Here is a 21,055-nt window from a genome sequence, read left to right as displayed (position 1 = left end):
CAGATAGAGCTCATTTAAGCCCACAACTGTGTCTGACTCCTGATTTCAGCTTGGGGCATGATCTCATGGTTCATGAGATCAAGCCCCAATCAAGTCTGCCTCCCTCTCCCTCTCTCTGTCTCCCCCTCTCTCTCCTGCTCTTGCACATTCTCTCCCTGCCCCCACCCCCCCCCCCCCCGCAAATAGATTTTTAACTTTTTTTAAAAAGCCTCATAAGTGCAATATGAGCTGCATCATTATCACCTCCCCTTTACAGATAAGAAAACCGAGGCTCAGAAAGGGGACATTACTTCTCCAACGTCACATAGCTTCTAAGTGGTGGGACTGAGATTGAAACCCACATCAGTCTGGTTTCAGAGATTATCTCGGCTGCCTTGGGTTCTCCCGCCCTCAGGGCACTCACTTCGGAAGTCACCTGGGACAGACAAAGGCAAAATGTTCCAAAAACCCTGAAAGAAGAGCTGCTCCTCTCACCGGGCACGAGGGTCTGAAAGGCAGGCGCTGGTTGCGGGTCTCAAATCCATGGCTTCAGCCCCTTGCCAGAGCTCACTTACAACCGTAAAACTGGCCCGGGGCCTGGGCAGGGGTTGGGAGGGACAAACATAAGCCAAGCCAGGCCCCAGTCTTCCCCCTATTTCCCCACCACCACTGCCACTGCCCGAATTCCCATGCCACGTTCTGTCCTTGCTGACCTCGTGTGCTCCCGTTTCTCTCTAGAGCTTCCTAAAACGTCACTCACCCTGAAAATCTCAGGTCGTCCCCTGCCACTCCCAGCCCTGAACTCTGTCCCCCAGCAGCTTCGCCTCGTGTGCATTCTACTCTCCCCACACTGTGTCCTGCCCCCAGGCCTGTTGATACTGTCGCCTCCACCTGACATACTGTCCTCTCCCCACTGTCCTCTTGCCTGGCTGCCCCCTCCGTGCTGGGTCAGATGGCCCTCTTTCGGCACCCATGGTGCTCCCATCTTTGCACTTACCACACCCCTTTATTATCAACTGGCCCACCGGACCCCACCTGCCTCCACAGAAGCAGAGACCGGTTCAGCCACCACTGTGTCCCCAGTGCCAGGACAGGGCCTGACAGATCAGGAAACACTTGTGATAAGAATAAATGAGTGAAGACGGTGAGGAGCTGGCCAGTCCAGAGGCAGGAGCGCCCCACCAAGCTGGGCTTTCCAGTTCTCCAATAAACATCTCATGAACCCCTTCTCCGTGCCAGGCTCCAGGCTAGACACTGAAGCACCAAGTCATGTGAGAGAACAACCCTGCCTCCACGTTGCTCATCTGCTTCCAAGGAGCCCGGAGGATACAGTGATTAAGAACACACGTTCAAATCCCATCACTACCACTTGCTAGCTGTGTGACCTTGCACCAGTGTCCTACCCTCCTTGCGCCTCCATTTCTTTATCTATAAAATGGAAATAATAACAGCAGCTATGTCAGAGGGTGATTTGAAGAATAAACAAAGTAATGTGTGAATGTAGTTCAGAATAGCGCCTGGCACGTTACATATGTGCAAATAATGACAGCTCTCTAGCTCGAGGCTGGCCCCTGCCCTGGGAGCAGCCTCCCTCGGGTGGACGCCCGCCTCAAGGATGCCCTTGTGCTCCTGATCCCTCCGACAGCCAGTGAGGCAGAGCCAAGAGAGCACAGGCTGAGAAGTCACCCAAAGGAGAATGTAAGACCCGGCTCTCCCAACCGGCTGCGTAACTTTGAGGAAGATAGATGTGAAATGGACCATTTCCCCCAGAACCCAGCAGAGCCTCCGTTTTCCCTTAGGATGAGTAGGGAGGGAAAGAATAACTGCTCTGCCTGCTTCGCAGAGCGTTGTGAGGATAGAACAAGGCAGTGGATGTAAACGTCCTTGGTGAGCTACACAGGGATTATTCTAATCAGAGCACTGCATCTAGAGAGTCAGCTGGGCAGGCTGGACCGGGCTTGCGTGTGCATGAGGAAATACACACCATGCCAGAATCCAGGGACAGGGAGCTGCTGGCAGAGGGAGGGATGAACAGAGGGTAACAGATGCCTGACACCTTTATAAGCAGGGCTGCGGTATGCTTTGGGGGCACACCCTGAGGAGGCCCCATCCTCTGACCCCTGAGGCTGATTTCTGGGGCCCTCTCCCCAGGGCCTGCCAAGATCACCATGACAGTGAGGGCAACTCCTGAGGACTCACCCTGGCTGAAAAGCTGCCCCTGTGATCCTTGAATCTATTAAACAGAGCAATGTGATTAATTATTTCACTGTCTTTCTGGCATCAACTTTAACTTGCTTCACATCCAGATTTCCAATTACATAAGCCCGAATCTTAAAACTCGGGAGGACATGTATTATTGAACTATTTGCAATCGGAGTTTTTCAGAGCAGAAAAAGCTCTGCCAGGCAAGAGCCATACAACCGAAATGAACGATTCAGAAACCAGAAGACAATCTTTCCGTGAGGAGGGCTGTGGGGTGCAAGCAGGAAAAGAATGGAGAGGTTGAGTCTGAATCAAAGCTGGCAAACCATCTCTGAAGGGCAGAGACCCCCAAGGGGAAGGCAAACCATTTGAGGGCTGGGAGTCAAGGGGTACACACTCATGCAACAAACAATCAGCTTTGGTTGAGGGAGCTATTCTTTTTTTTTTTCCTTCAAACTACTTACAAAAATTTTATTGCGATATAATTGATATATAATGTTACATTAGTTTCAGATACATAACAATGATTTGATATTTGTATAGATTGTGAAATGCTCACAGTGAGTCTAGTTGACATCCATCATCTCACAAGGTTGTAATTTTTCTTTCTTGTGATGAGAACTTTTAAGATCTACTCTCTCAGCAACTTTCAAATATACAATATGGTATTGTTAACTATAGTCACCATGCTGTATATCATATCCCCGTGACGTATTTATTTTATAACTGGGAGTTTGTACCTTTTGACCTCTTCATGCATTTCTCTCACTTCCCAACCCCTGCTTCTGTCAACCACCAATCTGTTCTCTGTATCTACAAGATCATTTTTTATTTTGGGGTTTTTTTTTTCAGGTTCCACCTATAAGTGAGATCATATGATATTTGTCTTTCCCTGTCTGATTTATTTCACTTAGCATAATGCCCTCCATGTCCATCAAGCTGCTGCAAATGGCAAGATTTCCTTCTTTTTTAGAGTTGAATAGTTTATTTCGCTGTATATATGTACCATTTGGGGGGAGGTATTCTTTGACGAAAATAAAGTAACCTGGGTTAGCCCAGCCATGCCAGCTCTGGGTTTAAAATAGAATCACATCATTACTGATGCCAATGTTTCACTGATTCATTGTACTCCCTCCACCTGATAATTCCAAATTTCTAGCTGCTTTCAGTACCTCCTTAACTGGTCCCGGAAAGCTCATGTATTTTTATCAGCAAGTCCTATCAGCTACTGCTTCATCTCCTCCTTCAGCGCCCACCAAATCATAGGAGAACACCCCACCCCTGTTTTGGGGCCACCTGTAAGCCACCCTCCACCAGGCCTTCTCCACCACAGATGTGCTGGGAACCGTAGGTAGTCCGCAGCCAGTCTGTGTCTCTCTGGGGACTGCCTCTTCCCCACTCTGCTGCTGCAAGGAGGCTTGTGTTCCAGTGATTTGCAGAGGTTGGATTAGAACAGTCCTTTTCATGCTTACCCAGTGCAGCTCCCTCCCCACAGGAGTCCATGTGGACTCCTGCACATGAGTCTATGGTGGACTTAGACCAGGATAAAAGTCCTGCACGTGAGTCCATGGTGGACTTAGACCAGGATAAAAGTCCTCAGACAGATATTTACTCCTTGCTAATGGCTCCAGGCTTATTGCCAAGCTGAGTTTATCGATTTGCCGCAGCGCTGCAGTCAGATTCCTGGAGGACCCTCCAATCAGTCCCCCAGACAGGCTCAGCTCAGGATCAAGACAAGGCCCTGGTACAGGAACATAGAAGGGACAGGAGCAGGGAGGTCACTCTTGTTTGTTGAGCTCCAGTCACACGCCAAGTGCTGGACCATGCTGTGTCCTCATAGAAACCAACTAGATAAATGCCATTAGCCCCATTTCACAGATAGTAGAACTTCAGCCCTTAGAGGTTAAGTAACTTGTCCAAGGTCCCACAGCTAGTAGATGATACCAGGCTCTACCAGGATCCATCCCAGTTCTGTCGGATGCCAAGATTCAAGTTTTAACTCTCCCTCCTGCTGCTTGTTTAAGAACATAAAACTTGATAATCCATTACCAAGCCTTTGTCTAGAGAAAACTATTCTCAACACAGAGGAAATAAATGTTCTGTTTGTTTGTTTGCTGCCAGGGAAGCAGAGGGAAGAATTATCATCAACAAACACAGGCACAGGTTTGTTCCCTCCTGGAGTGAGTGTTTGCTGAAATAAACTGTAGACTTAAAAAGATGACCCTAGAGAAGACAGCATTCCTTCTTTTAAAAGCACCCCTTGCCCCTTCTAATAGTAGAAACTGACCAGCTCTTTGTGAAACCTCTTTCCACTTCTCCTGAGCACTGAGCTAGACTACATTTCCCAGAGTTCCTTGAAGTTGGGCATGGCCATGTCCTTGGTTCTGGTGAATGGAATGAGAGCAGAACCATGACAGCAGAACCATGTGGTCTATTCACATATAAACCCCATGTGATCCTCCATGCATATTCCTTTTCCATCAGTCTCATGCAAATAAGCATCATGAACCTTGACAGCCACGGGTTAAAGGTGACAGGTCCAGAAAGTGTTAGAGCCTGGGTCCCTGAACTAATAAGGAAGGAGGACCACCCACCTATCTACAGTTTCCAGAAAGGACACCCAGCTAAATGTGAATTTCAAATAAGTAATGAATAATTTTTAGTATATTTTTGGGACAATTTGGGGACAAAGGCAACAACCCCAGTCACCTTTCTGGATCAGCCATAGGCCCTCAGGATCACTGGGAAGATGGTTGTTATTTGAGACCTACTTATACTAAAAAGTTATTTGCTATTTATCTGAAATTCACATTTAACTAAGTATCCTATATCTGATCTGGCAACCTTGCCCCCATCAGGACAACTATCTTAGTACTTCACAGGAGTGAGACCTCTGATGCCTACTGAGGCATCAGATATCAAACAGTCCAGGCAGATGAGCTCAGTGTGGAATGATCAGCATTTAAGCAAGTGGACCAGCTCTTCTTGCCTGGACAGCTGTAGCCTGTGAGGCTTTCACCTCTCTCCTCTCTATGGACACATCTGGAGCAGCCAAGAGGAAGAGAGAACCAATTCAGTTCCTGCCCCATCCCTCACCCTGGGAGCTCTCCCCTAGGGGTCACCAATAATTCCAGAAGGTTCACGAACAGGTGCAAACTGAGGCTCAGAAAGCCTGGAGACTAAGTAGTCAGAGGTGAAAGGGGTTTTGGGAAAAGAAGGAGCGACACTGAGCTCCTCCTGGGCACATGACAAGAGCCACCAGTTTTGGCATTCACAGAGCAAGAGTCTTGGTAGATAAATGACTGGCCAGTACATGCTGGAACAGTCTGGATCAGGAGCTATGGGCAGCTCAGAGAGTCAGGAATGTGGGATCTTGACATCTAGTCCTGAGGCACATGGTGGGAGTTATTGCTAGTGTGACCCAGAAAAAAAGAACCAAGATTTTGGAGCTATGTAGACATAGATCAAGTCCTGGCTCTGCTGTTTTTGCACTTTAGGTAGGTTCTTTCACCACTCTGAGCCTCAGTTTCCATCTCTGTAAAATGGGCTAACACAAACAAATGTTGTAAAATTACCTAAGATAATGTACCGGAAGAATTTAGCTCTTAGTTGGTGTATGGTAAATGATACTTCCTCCCCTGAGGGTCTGACTGCTGGAGAGAATAATACGCATGCCCTCCCCTTTCTTTACTCCCCTGGACTCTCCTAGTCCAGAGACCACTGCAGCCAGTGTTGCATTGAAGGGGGTACGTTTCTGATGCCTCCATCTTCCCCTCCAGTCAAGGACCACAGAGTTCCTATCACCATAGAAAGAGGGTTCCAAATAGAAGTTGGGCTCCAGGCAAGCCCCCACACAAGCCTCTCATAATATTGCTAAAACTCTGCCCTGTATGAGCAGAATGGACTTTAAGTAGGCTAGCCTGGGACCCAATGGCCACTTCCAACCTTGTTTCTCCAGACCAGAGCCTCGCTCCTTCAGAAGAGACTCCCTGGGAAGCTCTCACTGCAGGAACGGCAGGTGGGGCCTGAGCTCCAGCGCCCAGATGCTCGTTTCCAGCACGCCCATCGCTCACCTGCTCCTGGAAATGCTCCCGTTGGCTCCTCTGGAGCCATTACCGTTCGTCATGTTTATCTGCATTTAGGTGCAGTGGGGATTCACACACTTCGATCTGTCTTTGCTCATGAAGCAATGGCCCAAAAAATGGTAATGACGCCTCTGACGCTACGGCATTCCTGCATTCTTTACACACAGGCTTGCCAGATTTAGTGAATAAAAATACAGGATGCCCGGTTAAGTCCAAATTACAGATAAATAATGAGTCATTTTTTAGGATAAGCGTGCCCCATGCTTATTTGGAGCATATTTGTACAAAAAAAAAAGACTCATTTTTATATCTGATATTCAAGTTTAACAGTATCCTGTGTTTTATTTGACAACTATACTCACCCATACTCCCGGCGCACCTGCATCGCTCCCGGCTGGAGAGTTTTCATAATCGGGCAAGAACTGGGGGTTCTCCTCTGCCACATTCAAAGCCGTCTTTTTTGGACATCTGCACCCCCCATGCCCTTCCACAACAAGACTCCTTGCTTTTCCCTAAACACACACTTTTCTACCTCTGGGCCTTTTCCTGCACCATTTCCTCTGCCTGAACTACTCATTTCTCTGTCTCTGTTTATTTTCTACCCCGCTGCTCCTTCAAAGCCAAGTTCCGGGCATCTTCTTCAGAATATGTACAATCCCTTCCCCCTACCCCCCCTTCCATAGCCCCGTGTCTCCCGCTCCCTTAGAACCATGAACACTTTCACTGGAGCAGCCGCTCTGTGCCGAGCGCTGTGCCAGACACAACCTCAAGACTGTGTGCGGCAGTGTGTGCCTGTGCATGTGCGTGCGTGTGTGTGTGCATGTGTGTCTGTGGAGATGTGCACAAGAGCTTGTGTTGAGATGAGGTGGGAATATCCTCCCATGGCTATGTTAAAATAAACATCCTTATGTATTCTGAGGAAACAGAGATGTGCACAAAGATTATGTCCAAGGAAACTTGTCCCAGCATTTTTTTCTGAGACTAAAAAAGGTGAAAAACAACCTGAACGTCCAACAAAAGGGAAATGGCTTGATTCGGAGACTTGTACACAATGAAATGCAGTGCAGTCACTAAAATGATATTACAAAAGAACATATAATGACCCTGGTAAATATTCATGATGTATAAAAGAAGTTAATAAAAGAGTATATGCAATACTACTCTATTTTTAACATCCCTGTGACAAGACATGAATTTGAGACATTAATCAGTTTGTTCTTACTGTCTCCCTCGTACTCCTTTAGTTCCATGGCCCCCACCCCACATGAGAGCGTTCATGCCCCACTCCACTCTCATCATGACCCCAGAGGGTAGTTGTCTGAATAGGACCAAAGAATAAAAGTCCCAAGTTCTTAGGTTTTAAGTTCAGGAGCTACGGCCCAAGTGTAGGATAGACAAGGCAGGATCCACCTGCCCACCCAGATTAGAGAAAAGGCACTCAGACCCCTGACATCCACCCTCTTCAAATGAAATCTCACAGGAGGGGAGAAAATGCTAGAGGCCCCCAGACATGCGTGGAGACCCCAGAGCAGAGAGCCTGTGTGCCTGCACCCACTGCTGGAGAGAAAGCAGTGGCTAGAGAACAGGGTGGGTGATGTGGTAGACCTAGACATGAGAGAGCCAGTGCTGCCCCCAACCCCACGGTTTCCTGAAGCCCCAGACTACAGAGCAAGACATTCAGAAAATTCTCACGGCTCCCAAAGTGGGCACTGAAGTTGGCTGGAAGAGAAGGTTGTGAGCCAATCAGAGTTTTGTGGCCAGAATGACCCTCAGAGTTGGCTGCAGCCATACTCAGTGAGTTTTCAGCCCAAAGGGACCTGTCTACACGGGCCAGAAGGGACCAAGGAGATAGAGGATGAGTAACAGTGCCTTCTCACCACTTAGTCTCAACCCACAGGGTGGGTCAGACAGAAAATCCTGATGAGGGAACAATCCTGAGCATGACAAAGCTCTAAAACCTGAAGTCACTGAGAAGTCCCTGAATATTAATGACTTCCATAAGAAATCACTAGATTGATTTTTTTTTTTTTTTTTTTTTTTTTTTTTTTTTTGCATCAGGCAGAACAGAAGCACAAGCGAGGAAACTGGGGCACTTACAAGAAAAAAAAAGTTACATCTGGGTGTATCCACCTTGAGCTATGAAATGCCTTCCCTTAGAGCACACGTATATACCTGCATCGGACTGGAAGGCCCAGCCTTAGATGGTAACTATGGTTAACAACACCCAGGGATGAAGGATTCCTAATTGTTCTTCTGTGGCTTCTCTAAATTACCGGGACCCCTCAGCAGCTTCCCTGGAATTCTCCAGGGTATGGCATCAGGGCTATCCAATCCCAGCCCCCAAGACCAACTCCCAGGAGTGACCTTTCCAGAAGCATTTTCTAGGCTTAACTGAGCAGCACGGTCTTTCCCACCACCCGTCCACCTCACAACCTACATCCTGTCATAAGCAATGACAAGTATTAGCAGAAGACAGAGGAATACTCCTACAAACATGGCCTTCATCCCCAATTCAGATGTATGCCCTCCAGGATCTTGGCCAGTGACCATATATGACTTCATCCCATCATAGCCCAAGGCCTCCAGGCAGGGGCACTTCAGAGCCATCAGGATCATTCCCAACACCCAGCCTTAAAAGAGAATCAAATGCCAACACTGAACACTGTGTGGAATTACACATGCGCAGAAGGTGAGGAGTCTCAGCTCAGACATTTTATTCTCCCTCAAAAGAAGGTCACCATCGGCCGCAGCAACTCTTACTTGACACGTCTCCAAAGGCAAGGGAAATAAAAGCAAAAATGAACTATTGGGACCTCATCACGATAAAAAGCTTCTGTACAGCAAAGGAAACAATCAACTAAATTCAAAGGCAACCAACAGAATGGTAGAAGATATTTGCAAATGACATACCAGATAAAGGGTTAGTATCAAAAATCTATAAAGAACTTACCAAACTCAGCCCCCCAAAAGCAAATAATCCAGTGAAGAAATGGGCAGAAGACATGAATAGACAATTTTCCAAAGAAGACATCCAGATGGCTAACAGACACATGAAAAGATGCTCAACACAAATCACACTGAGATACCATGCCACACCAGTCAGAGTGGCTAAAATGAACAACTCAGGAAACGACAGGTGTTGGAGAGGATGTGGAGAAAGGGGAACTGTCTTGCACTATTGCTGGGAAGGCAAATTGGTGCAGCCACTCTGAAAAAATGGCGTGGAGGCTCCTCAAAAAATTAAAAATAGGATTACCCTATGACCCAGCAACAGCACTACTAGGAAGGATACAGGAGTGCTGATTCACAGGGGCACATGCACCCCAATGTTTATAGCAGAGCTATCAACAACAGCCAAATTATGAAAAGAGCCCAAATGTCCATCAACTGATGGATGGATAAAGAAGATGTGGTGTGTATATACATATATATACACACACACATATATATATACACAATGGAATACTACTTGGCAATGAAAAAGAATGAAATCTTGCCATTTGCAACAACATGAATGGAACTGGAGAATATTATGCTAAGTGAAATAAGCCAGTCAGAAAAAGACAGATATAATATGTTTTCACTCATATGTGGGATTTGAGAAACTTAACAGAAGGCCATAGGGAAAGGGAAGGAAAAATAAGTTACAAAAAGAGAGGGAGGCAAACCATAAGAGACTCTTAAATACAGAGGACAAACTGAAGGTTGATGGGAGCAGAGAGAGGGGACGATAGGAGATGGGCATTGAGGAAGGCACTTGTTGGGATGAGCACTGGGTGTTGTATGTAAGTGATGAATCGTGGGAATCTATTCCTGAAGCCAAGACTACACTGTATACACTATATTTTAGCTAACATGACAATAAATTATTAAAAATACCAATAATAAATAAAAATGAAATGCCAATAATAATAACCAACAAAAAAAAGGTCACCACATGTCCTGGCATGGAAAGAATGCAGAATAATAACAGGAAAGCTGTCTTATATTGAGAACTTGAACTCTCAGCTTTATGCTCATTAATCTGTGCATTTTATCATTTCATCCTTTTAACAACCCCTGAATAGGTAACTCCTCTTAGCACTAAGCATCTGCATATCCTGGTTTGCTGGAACAATCTTGCTTTATGCCTGTTGTCCTGACGTAGTGTCCCAGTCTGGATGACCTCAACAGTCACCTTAATTGTTATCCCCCTTTTATAGCTGAAGGTATGGAGACTCAGAGAAGTTAGGTAACTTTCCCCAGGTCACACAGCTAGAATGTGGAGGGGCTGAACACTGGCCTCAGTCTATCTGACTCGGGAGGTACAAGTGGTTAGCAAGCAATAGAGAAGGGCACGGTGGTGAGATATAGGCAAGGAAAGGACTGTCAGCCAGACAGGAGAGGTAAGGGTGAGATCAGACCCCTTCCATCTTTACTTTCCCAATATTTCAAAATAAATATGCACCCCTTTTACAAATATCTCCATTAAAAATAAAAACCAATAGTTTGTGATGGGGATGCCCTTGCAGACGAAAGTGCTCATTATAGAGACATTTTGCCTCCCCCAGCCCTGCTCAGGGAGCATCTGACTGGGTGCCTCAGAGCCCTGTGCATCTGGGCAGCCCTTTCTGCACCTGCTGTTGGGGCTGGGGTGAGCAGAGATGCAAAAGAAAAGGCCCTGTGTGAGGGCCCACAGCCCAGCTTCTGGTCCCCTCCACTCTCTCTCTCTCTGAGCCCCATCTCCTTATCTGTGAAGCAGTCTTGATAATCCAGGTCTTACCTGCCTCCCAGAGTTCTGCCAAGAAGACATCCAGGAAAAGCCGGGTTTAGGGAGATTTTCTAGAAGCGCAGGCCACATGGCGGTGAGGTGAGCAGCAAGTAGGGCTCATTGGGCTTGAGTTAGCATGTTCTCTTTCTAGTAGGTAAGTTCCCACTCTGTTATTTGTTTTTCATCCCCTTCATAGGACCTTCAAGTAAATTTAAACATTGTCCTCACCTGGGAGGAAAAGAAAACAGCACTCAGCTCAGGGTGCACTGATCATGTCTCAGGCCAGAAACTGCAGCATCCAATGTGGAAAGGGGGGATGGAGCTGAAAGGAGGCCTCTGACAGGGGACCCCATGGTGCAGAACCAGAGACTGATCTCACTTGCAGACCCTCCATGGAAGCTGGCCCAGCTGAGCTGAGGCATTGCACACACAAGCAGCCAAACCTTGAGGAGACAAGGGCCTTTCTCAAGGGGTGCCTTCCCCTCTTATAACAGAAGTCAGCCATTCAGCTTCCAGAGGGGCCTTTGCTCTGAAATGATGGAAAGACAGGGGGCCTCTGAGCCTCTGCTGGGGAGGACCCTATGTGACTGCTTGTCCCACAATTTCTGTGAATAGCAGACAGGGCTGGGCAATGAATGGAGCACTGGCTTATTCAAAGGCTAAAGGCCTAACTCTGCAACATAAAAGCTACATGACTTAACTTCTGAGCCTCAGTTTTGTCATCCATGAAATGGGACTGTTAAAATATGCTCTGCCTCCATTCCAGATGGGGAAGACTCTCTAGTCCAGGAACAGGCAGGGTAGCTAAGGCCCATAAGAAGGGGTTGAGTGATTCACCTACTCACTAGCCCAGCTTTATCTTTTCTCCTTTATCCCTTTTCCTTTCTTCATGCTTTTTTTTTTTAAGTTTATTTTATTATTTATTTTGAGAAAGAGAGACAGTACAAGCAGGGCAGGGGCAGAGAGAGAGAGAAGGAGAGAAATAGGATCCCAAGCAGATGTGGGGATCAAACTAAGCCGAAGCTGGACACTTAACTGACTGAGCTACCCAGGCACCCCTCCTTTTTTCATGCTCTTAAAGAGATACTCTGTTACCTTGTCCCCAGAACACTATTCCCATCATATCTAACATTTGATTCAAATTAATTCACACGGTAGGTCTTAGGAGCCATTTTTTGTCCTCAAAGAGAGATGCCCAATTCCTGCCCTCCCCATTCACAGATCCCATTCCCAGGTCCCACACAGCCATTCACACACCATTCTGCCCTGGATCTCCCTTTCTCATCCGCGGACCACTTAAAGTCAAACTTTGCAAGGCTCCCAGGGCCACTGCAAGGGCGTGGCTCAAAAGAAGCCCAATGCTTTTCCCAGCCCAACTCCTCATAGGTGCACCCTTCTCCCCCCAAAGAAGCCAGGAGAACAAGGGGACACCTCCAAGGGGACGCCATTTACAGACAACCCTTAACAGCAACAAGAGCAGGGCAATGACCTTCATAGGAATCCCTCGTAGTAACATTTCAGCCCTGGCCTGCGACAGGCTCCACTGACTCTTGGACATAAATTACTTGTTCATTATCAGGCGGCGACATGGGGAAGGATGTCGGCCGCTTGATTGTGTCTGTGTCCTGTGGCAGGCGCCTGCATTCTGGGCTGCCACTGTCCACGGTGCTGTTTTACATGGGCCTGCGCTGCTGCCAGCTTCGTGCTTTGCGGAGGCAGCTCTAGAGTCTGGGCTGGGCGGCAGGGAGGATACACAAGTCCTCTTGACAAGGTGGCCAGAGGTCAACGAGGATGGAAATTCAGCACCAACGTCAAGCCACACAGGGCCTGACTTCAGTTAATTCTGAGAGCTTCCACTTACTGAGCTGTTATATAACCAGCTTCTGTGTTATGTATATTTATATGAATTGGGATCCTTTGGTTGCTAATGACAGAAAACCAGCTCCAAGCAGCTTAATCCAAAAAGGAATTGTTATAGGCATTCACTCAAGTGGTGCAACTGCAGGACAGAAGGGTTGATGCTGGACGGACAGATTATTTGGGCCAGGGATTCAAGTGCAAACAGGGCTCTCTCTCTCTCCCCACTTCTCTGCTTCTCTTCAGCTTGTTTTTTTCTGATGAGTCCCTGTCCCCAAGGCCAGAGCCATGTCTGCAGGCATCTTAAAGATTACATCTTATATCTTTACAACAGAGAGGAAAGAGGCCTGGTTTCCCCAGCTAGAGTATGAAATCCCAAGGATGGACTGTGATTAGCTCCACTTGGTCATATGCTCAGTCACAGAGGTGCAGCTCTGGGACCTGCAGGGAGCACTTCTTGGGGAAGGGGGATACTTGACTGAGTATAAACACCATAAAGGTTCTTCAAACACCACATATGCTCTCTTGTTATTCCTCACAACCACCCACTGAAATAGGCCCTATTCACTTTTCAGGTGAGGAAACAGACCCAGAAAGATCAAATGATTGCCCGATGTCACCCAGCTAGCAAGGGGCAGAGGCAGGTATCAGACCCAGGTCAGCTGAATCCCTAAGCCTGTGTTCTTTGAAACATGAAATGTGAACCTGGCAAGTTGAAAGAGACTCGGTCTCAGAAGGACTTGAAGAGTTTTGGCTAGTAGACGGAGACATGGTGGGGAGGGAGTGGGCACGGGGGGAGTGTGACCAGATCCTCTCAGCCTGCAGACCTAGTCTGTGGCATATGAATTGGGTCTGTTCAATTGGCCCGGAAGGAACAAAGCTCTGCTCTGTTAGGGTAAAGATCAGGCAACAAGAGGAGAAGGAGGTAAGAGCCCAAGTAAGCTTGTGGGCTTGATTCCGTGGGCTCCTCCAAGCTTGATGAAGATCTGGTCTCCGATGAGCAGTACTCTGAGTGGCCTGAGAGAGAAACCAGCCCTGTCCTTATCTGGTCACAGGGGCTAGGGAGGCAAACATTGCAAGCCACCCCTCCCACCACTTGCAAGGAGTCTCAGATTGTCACAGCCACCTGCAGCCAACAAGAAGCTAAAAGAGCAGGCCAGAGCCCCTTTGGCACGCTGGCCCCTCGTTCCATCTGTCCCCACCACCCTTCCCTCCCCAGGTCTCCTCCTCTGTTTCCTGGAGATGGCACTTTACCCAATCCCAGGATGGGGCTGGGCAGGACTGACACCCCTGTTTTACTGAGGAGCAAATTAAGGCCCAGAGGGGCTGTGACTTTCCCAAAGACCCACAGCTAGTGAGCGATTTCAAAATTCTTGTCATCATCATTAAATCTCCTCTTATCCAGCCAAAATGACAAGCATTTGTTAAAACACATAAAAGTAGTAATTCAATATCTCTGGGGGCATAACTACACCAAGAATCTTCCAAAGCAAGCGAAAAGGACTATGGCATATATCCAGGGTGGGGGGTGGGTATGTCTGGGGTGCAGAGGGAAGTCCCAAGTAAAGTCACTCCCAAATTACTGAGGAGGATATAGGCCAGCTCCCTTGGGAATATACTCTGAGGGGAAAGTGATGGGATGAACCCACCAATGTCTATGCCAGGAGGGCCTTCAAACCCCTGGAGGCAGTCCTGTCACTGTGCAGATGGAGACACTGAGGCTTAGGGGAGCAGAATTGCCCAGGAGGCTTTACCTGCCTGAGTGCAGAGCTTCCTCAGCTCCTTCTAGGGGTATCCCTCTGAGTCCAGAGAAAATGCCCCTTCTCTGAGCCTTCCCTGACTCCCTGCCAGAACGGACAACACCCCCCTCAGAGTTCGCCCATGCCTTACTGGACCACCTTACCAGCTCATGCATGGTCTTCAGTGCCTGATGCTGCACTCCCATTCTGCAGCCTGAGAGCCCCTGGAGGGCAGGACCCGAGTCTTATCTAGTCCTCCCCAGTCCCTACCCCTACCTCCAGGGCAGACAGAAGTTACTTAATAAGAATTGGAGGAACAGAACCACCTCTAAGGTGAAATGCCCACACCAGGGGTCCCCCCAACTCTAGGGAGATGACCCTCTGGTGTGAGGAACTCTCAGATACTGACTTCCAAGCAGAACGGATGCAGAGGAGCCTATTGGTACCTGGAAGGCATAGGTGTCCAGGAGCACTGCAGCCAGGGCTGTGCTGGCCATCAGTCTGCAAGGTGGGCACCTCCACCCAGCAACCACCAAGGGTGGTGAGGCCAAGGGACTGCCCGATCCAACCGCATCCTCATTCCCTGAGCAGATCAAGACATGAGCCCTTCATCTATAGGACCACAGCGAATTCCCTGGGCCCAGGCCCAATGCCCGGCACACAGAAGTGCTCTGGGCCAGTTTGCTGAATGAATAAAGAAATGCACCAGAGGACAATGGCTTCGGTGAGGGAGGAAAACCAGCACTGGCTGAACACCTGTGACAAGCTGGACGTTTTTTGAAAGTTATCTCACTGAAGCCCCAGCCACCATACCCAAAAAGAGGTGATTCAACTGAAGCTCAAAAAGGAGCTTCACAGTTAGTAACAGATGGGGCTGTCTCGTCCCAGACCCTCCCCTCACTTAAAGTCTACACAGAAAGTGCCATGAAGCAGGATGTGAATCTCACTGTCCACCGTTGTCCCCCAGGACCCAGCAGACGGCCTGGCTCAAAGATGCCCAGTTGGTCTGGGAGGTTGTGGCTGTAACTATGCTGGAGTCCTCCGGTCAGCAGCTGGAAGGGATTGAAGCAGGCAAATTCCAGGCCCAGGCCCGGAGCCCTGAGGCCTCATGAGGCAGAGCCCCTCCCACCAGCTGCTCTTGCCTCCCTAGGGTTGGTCCTCCTTGGAGGGCAGCCTGCCCTGCGTTGCTGGCTGCGGGCTTCCGCAGACAGAGTCCCCGGGCCAAGCAAACCCCGAGGTCCCCAAACTTGCCACTTCTGTAAAGTGCTCTGATCTTGTCAAATTGCTACCAGAGGAGTCATAGCTGAGTGAACACTTGCCAGGTTCCCGTGGCTCTCCCGAGAGCTGTCACCGTCCTCATCCATCATAATTGAAGCAGTCCACCTGCTCCGGGCCCATCTTTCAACTGCAATGATGGCTGAGATGCGATAGATGTGTCTTGTCATCACCTTGACTTTTTTTTGGAGAACACAAAGGTCAGAAGGGATCCTGGGGTGGGGGAAGCCCTGATCTCAGGGTGGAGGGCTGACCGCCTCTCCCACCAAGTGCCAATCCTCACCATGGCCATCTGCTACAGCCCTCCAGCCCCCTGTCTCTGTCAGGTCCAGAGGAGAACTGGAGATGCCCTTCACTGCAAGATCCCAGATTCCTACACCTGCCTGCCATCTCTGATTCTGCAGAAGGACAGATGTCAGGGGCCCAGTGGGGTTTGGGGGGGCACTGACTTCTGTGATGCCCAGATTTGGGACAAACCTAACATACTAACTTTTACATGTGCTTCCTCTCAATCCATACCCATCCATGGCCACTGGCCTTGCACCTGTGCAAGAGAAATGGTTATCACTGGTTATCTGCCCTCAAGTCTGTTAATTAATGCCATGGGTATGAATAGGTACAGAGAGACAGACATCGGGTTGCCTTATTTCTAGGGCTCCAGCCCCAGCCTGGCCAGGAAGGTTGTCTTCCTGTGTAAAGCTCAGCCTGTTCACAGTCCTCCTGCTCAGAGGCCTCCAGGACTCCTTCTGTATGCAAAATAAAGATCAACATCCCCCCCCCCCAAGCCTGGCACTCAAGGCCCTTGGCAATGTGGCACCAAAGAAGCAGGCAGTTTAAGGAACTGTAGGGCCCCTAAAAGAATCAGTGCCCACTTAGTTTTAAAAAGAATTCATTTTTTTCATAGTCAGAGATGCTCTAAGATACAAAGAAATGTCAAGGGAAGAATGAGCCCCCTGCCTCCAGAGGCATTCAAGGGCAGCCAGAATATCTCCTGGAAGGCTGCCCTAGAATGGGTTCAAAATGAGGAGAGAATTTGAACAGGGTGGTTCCTATGTGCCTCCACCCCTGAGCTCTCTGACCCTCACACTTCAGCCCTATCTCCCACCATGACTACCTCCAGGCCTCATGTGGCTTCTTCAGTCTGGAGTGCCCTTCTCCTGCTCTGCTACCTACACTACCCCTCCTCAGCAAGTCTTTGATCCAACAACACATTTGCTGAGTACCTAGTCTGTGCTGAGGATACGGAAGTTACTAAAATATTGACCCTTCCCCTGAAACCCCAGCCAGTGGTTTCCCTCCTCTTCCCACAGCCAGGGCTCCTGAGCACAGCCAGCCAACATCACACTCTGGAGAGACCAGAGTGGTGATCATTCTCCCCACTCCTCCTGTTCAGAACACTGGCTCGTCTTCCACCCTCACTCAGGCTGTGAGCAGGCACAGGGGTCTGCCTGCTGCTCTTGCCCAGAGCCCCTGGGAGGAACGGGGAGGGGCACAGAGGAGCAGCAGGGGGCTCTGCACAGGGAACCAAGGAGCCCCCACAGTCCCAAGTTCACACTGGACAACTTCCGGACCTCAGAATATTCAGGAGCCAGGCCCCTGGTCTCAAATGATGGTTCAGTGACTCAGGAAAATCATGGTTTATTCTCCTCAGAGCTGGGCCACAGCCCCTTGCCTTATATGGAGAAGTTAACCCCTAAGAGGCAGAGAAACTGGGACCTGTGCCTCACAACACCCAATCTACATTGTGCACATGGCTCTGATTTAAAGCCATAATCATCTTGGAAACTTGAAGTGTTTCCCTCAACAACAGGATTTTTTTCCTGAGCAACATTGGTCTCACTGGCGTCCCATCTTACCCACTCCTGCCTATCCAGAAGGGTTCTAGAGTCACAAGGAAGTGCCCACAGGCTGGGCAGAGGGAGACTCAGGGTGGGAGGGGCTGGGATGAGTGTTCCCCTTCCCTCTTCCCAGCCTCAGTTTATAATGCAGGAGAGTTTCCTCAGCTCTACTCCATAGGATTCCCTAATCACCTCACCCACCCTCACCCCTGTCTCTGCTCCCTCTTACCCTCTGCCCGGGCCATAGGGTCAGCAGGTAGACCCCAGACTTCCTAGGTTCTCAGGCCTCACCATCTCTCCCCTGGACATTGCACTAGCTCCCTCCCTGCCTCATGTCTCCTGTCTCCTCTCCAGCCCATGTTCCATCTCAGGCTCCACACAGCCCATGCTCCACACAGGCTGCCATCTTCCCAGAACTCCAGAATGCGCCTGACTCTGTCATTTCCCTGATGTGAGCTTCGTTCATAGGCTACGAGGCCCTGCATATCTGGCTTCCATCTGCTTTTCCCACTTCATCTTCCCACTTTCCCACCCACAACTTCCTGTCCTTCTGCCTGTGATCCTTTTCCTCAACTATTCTAATCCCTTCCCTCTGTGAAGCCTTGCCAGCCCCAGGGACCGGGAAGGGGGTGTTTCATTGCCCTTTCCTAGCACATTACTGGTGAACCCACTGAGGACAGGCTGAGGCTTGACCACCTCTACTTTCCCATCACCTAGCATTGAGGGCAATCGATATTTTAGGAATGATTTTATGACAGCAATTCTGCTTTAATTTTGTATAGTACTGTGTTCTTCAAATCACGTTCCTATCAATTACTTCACTGTAAACTTCAATTTCTCCTCCTATAAAGGTAAGCCAAATATTACACTATTTGATGGATACAAAAAAACTGAAATTCAGTGAGATTGATTGCCTCCCCACCAAGATCACACGACTAGTCAGTAGCAGGGCCTGACCAGGCCCAAGGTGCTCTGAATTCCAGGGGTGTGTTCTGTCACATCAAGATCACGGGGCATGTTTAGAAATCTGAAAAACATCAAGGCATGGGAACATTGCCTGATGCAGTCATCAGGCCAGGAAAATGCTATTCTGTTTTATTCTGTTTTGTTTTTGTTTTTTTTTAAGGAAATAAGGAAGATGGCCCAAACCACAGACAAGTGACCTTGACACTGACCCAGGCAAAACTGACGAATTGTGAAAGGCAGCCATCAGTAGGAGGTGGCAGGACTAGGGTGAGACCTCAGCATCCACATTTACCAAAGTGAAATGCTCATTAGACAGTTACAACCAACCACAAAAATCTGTCATTCCACTAGGAAGTAGAATTTGTTGTATTTCCTGGTCGGTTACCCTTGGTCTCTACAAGTTCCCCAGGTTTTCCCCTGCCTGTCTGCTAACTGTTCAGTGCTTGTCTTAGCTGACTTTCTTTAGCCAAGTGTGTGTGTGTGTGTGTGTGTGTGTGTGTGTGTGTGTGTGTGTGTGTTGTGTGTAAAATCCTCTAAATTACCCAGTACCAGCCACCCCATCCAGGGGCTCAGGTCCTGTTTCTTAATGATGATTGATGGCTTTGAAGATGCAGTGGATCAATAGGGTCTGAATTCCTAAACTCTTGACAAGAACTCACACACATCTCAATGCCCACCACACAAAAGCAGATGGGGGCCCTGTCCCTCAGCCTTCTGCTTCTGCTGTGGTCAGATCAACCAGGATGGGGCCTCCTGGGGTCACTCGTTGAAATGGTTCACAATGTTTTGTCTGCAGTGTGGCAGTGGTTCCTTCCTTCACTCAACAAACATTTAGCCGTGTTATCCGTAAAGCACTGTCCTTGGTCTTGGGGGCAGGTAGAGACAGGGGAGGGCGAGAGATGGTGAAGGTCTGGCCCCCATCATAATGGAACTTGGAGCAGTGAAGGAGGTAATAGGTCCAGCACTACCCGACGCAGACTAAGACACATGCTGAGCACTGAGCTCTGCTATGCACCACGCATTACACGCAGCTTTCTACACACGTCCTCTCACAAACCTCTGTCCTCACGACAAGCCTATGGGGAACTTATTGCTATCATGCTGTTTTACAGAAGGGAGAAGCACAGGTGAGGTCACTTGGCCAAGGTCACAGAGCTAGGAAGTTGGTGGAGGCAGGACTGGGGGGCTAGAGTGCTTACACTGGCACAAAGTTTTACAGGAGGGAGAGATTACCTGGGCACGGAGGAAGGAGAGCTGTAATTAGGGAAGATGAGGCTTGTGAGTCAGATCTCCAAGAACAAGTTGGATTGGGGGGGTGGGGAAGGCGGGGAAGAGGGAGGGCATTCTAGCCAAATCCCATGACTGGAGCAAGGGAAGCAACAGGATTCAGAAAAAGGAGGAGGGTAGCTGGGTTTGCACAGAGCAGAGGCCCCAGGGAGAGGGAGCCGTGGGGGATGACGCTGGAAAGGGGGCTCAGGGTCAGGTGAGGCAAGACCCAGGAGCAGGTATTTTCCTGAGTGGGGAATAGGGAGCCACTGAAGGTTAAGGTTTCCGTGCAGGAGAGGGTCACCGCCAGGGCGCGCACCTTGAGGTTGCCTCGACAGCAAGACCCAGTGACTGAGAGAGCAGGTCCGGCAAGGGCGAGACGGCGAGCCTCGCGCGTTTGTCGCCTCCGTGGGCCCACGCCCGAGGCCCGCAGCTCCCGCTCTGCGGCGGGCAGGTTAGCAGGGGCCCCGCGGGCGGCGGGCGGCAGGCGGGAGGCTCCCCCTCGACAGGTAAGTGATTGGATTAAGAGGCCTGTCTGACAGGATGTCCGTTCAGCCGCGGAGGCTAATCAACTTCCCCATCCTGTCTGCTAATAAATCCTGCTCCGGGGACCACTCTGCCTGATGATCTCTCCTCGGGGACCGCCGCAGACTTCTCCCGGAGAACACTCCCGCAGTCTATTAAGGAGCCGCCTCGCGCCTGTCAGGCCCGCAGGCCCGGGGAGTCTCGGGAGGTGCCCATCACCCAGGTGCGCCCGCTCCGAGGCGGCCCGGTCGGGCTCGCCACCGCAGGCCATTGTTCGGCCGCCGCCGCGGGGCTGACGGCGCCGGGCCGCTCGGAAGGGGCCTCGGCCCGCCGCCGCCGCCGCTGCCGCCGCCGCCGCCGCCGCCGCCGCAGCCGCTGCTGCTGCGGGCGGCCCCGCGCGCGCTCGGCCGCCGCGGGCTCCGGGGGGGGGGGGGGGGGGGGAAGGGGGGGGGGCTCCGCGCGCATAAATTAGGAGGCGGCAATTGTTGGATCTATAATATCTATAGAGAAGATGTATAAATAAATTAAAGCTTTAATTATTTTCTTGGATTCACTGCAGCTCAAGAGAGCTAG

General features: G+C 49.7%; 1 long non-coding RNA gene across 3 annotated transcripts in view; it reads right to left on the bottom strand.

The window, feature by feature from the left end:
* LOC109270138 (uncharacterized) overlaps nt 1-20,851 on the bottom strand; it is a 78,892-nt gene extending 58,041 nt beyond the window's left edge. For all 3 annotated transcript variants that reach the window (XR_002081446.2, XR_002081447.2, XR_002081448.2), the window contains exons 1-2: nt 20,277-20,851; nt 11,029-11,244 (exon numbers count right to left, since the gene is read on the bottom strand). This is a non-coding gene — a long non-coding RNA (uncharacterized LOC109270138). The remainder of the gene's footprint in view (nt 1-11,028; nt 11,245-20,276) is intronic.
* Between the last annotated feature and the right edge of the window lie 204 nt (nt 20,852-21,055).

This window comes from Panthera pardus, unplaced genomic scaffold (genome assembly GCF_024362965.1).
Source record: "Panthera pardus isolate Hobbes unplaced genomic scaffold, ASM2436296v1 HiC_scaffold_20, whole genome shotgun sequence".
NCBI classification, from domain to species: domain Eukaryota; kingdom Metazoa; phylum Chordata; class Mammalia; order Carnivora; family Felidae; genus Panthera; species Panthera pardus.
This window is presented reverse-complemented; position numbering and strand designations above follow the sequence as displayed.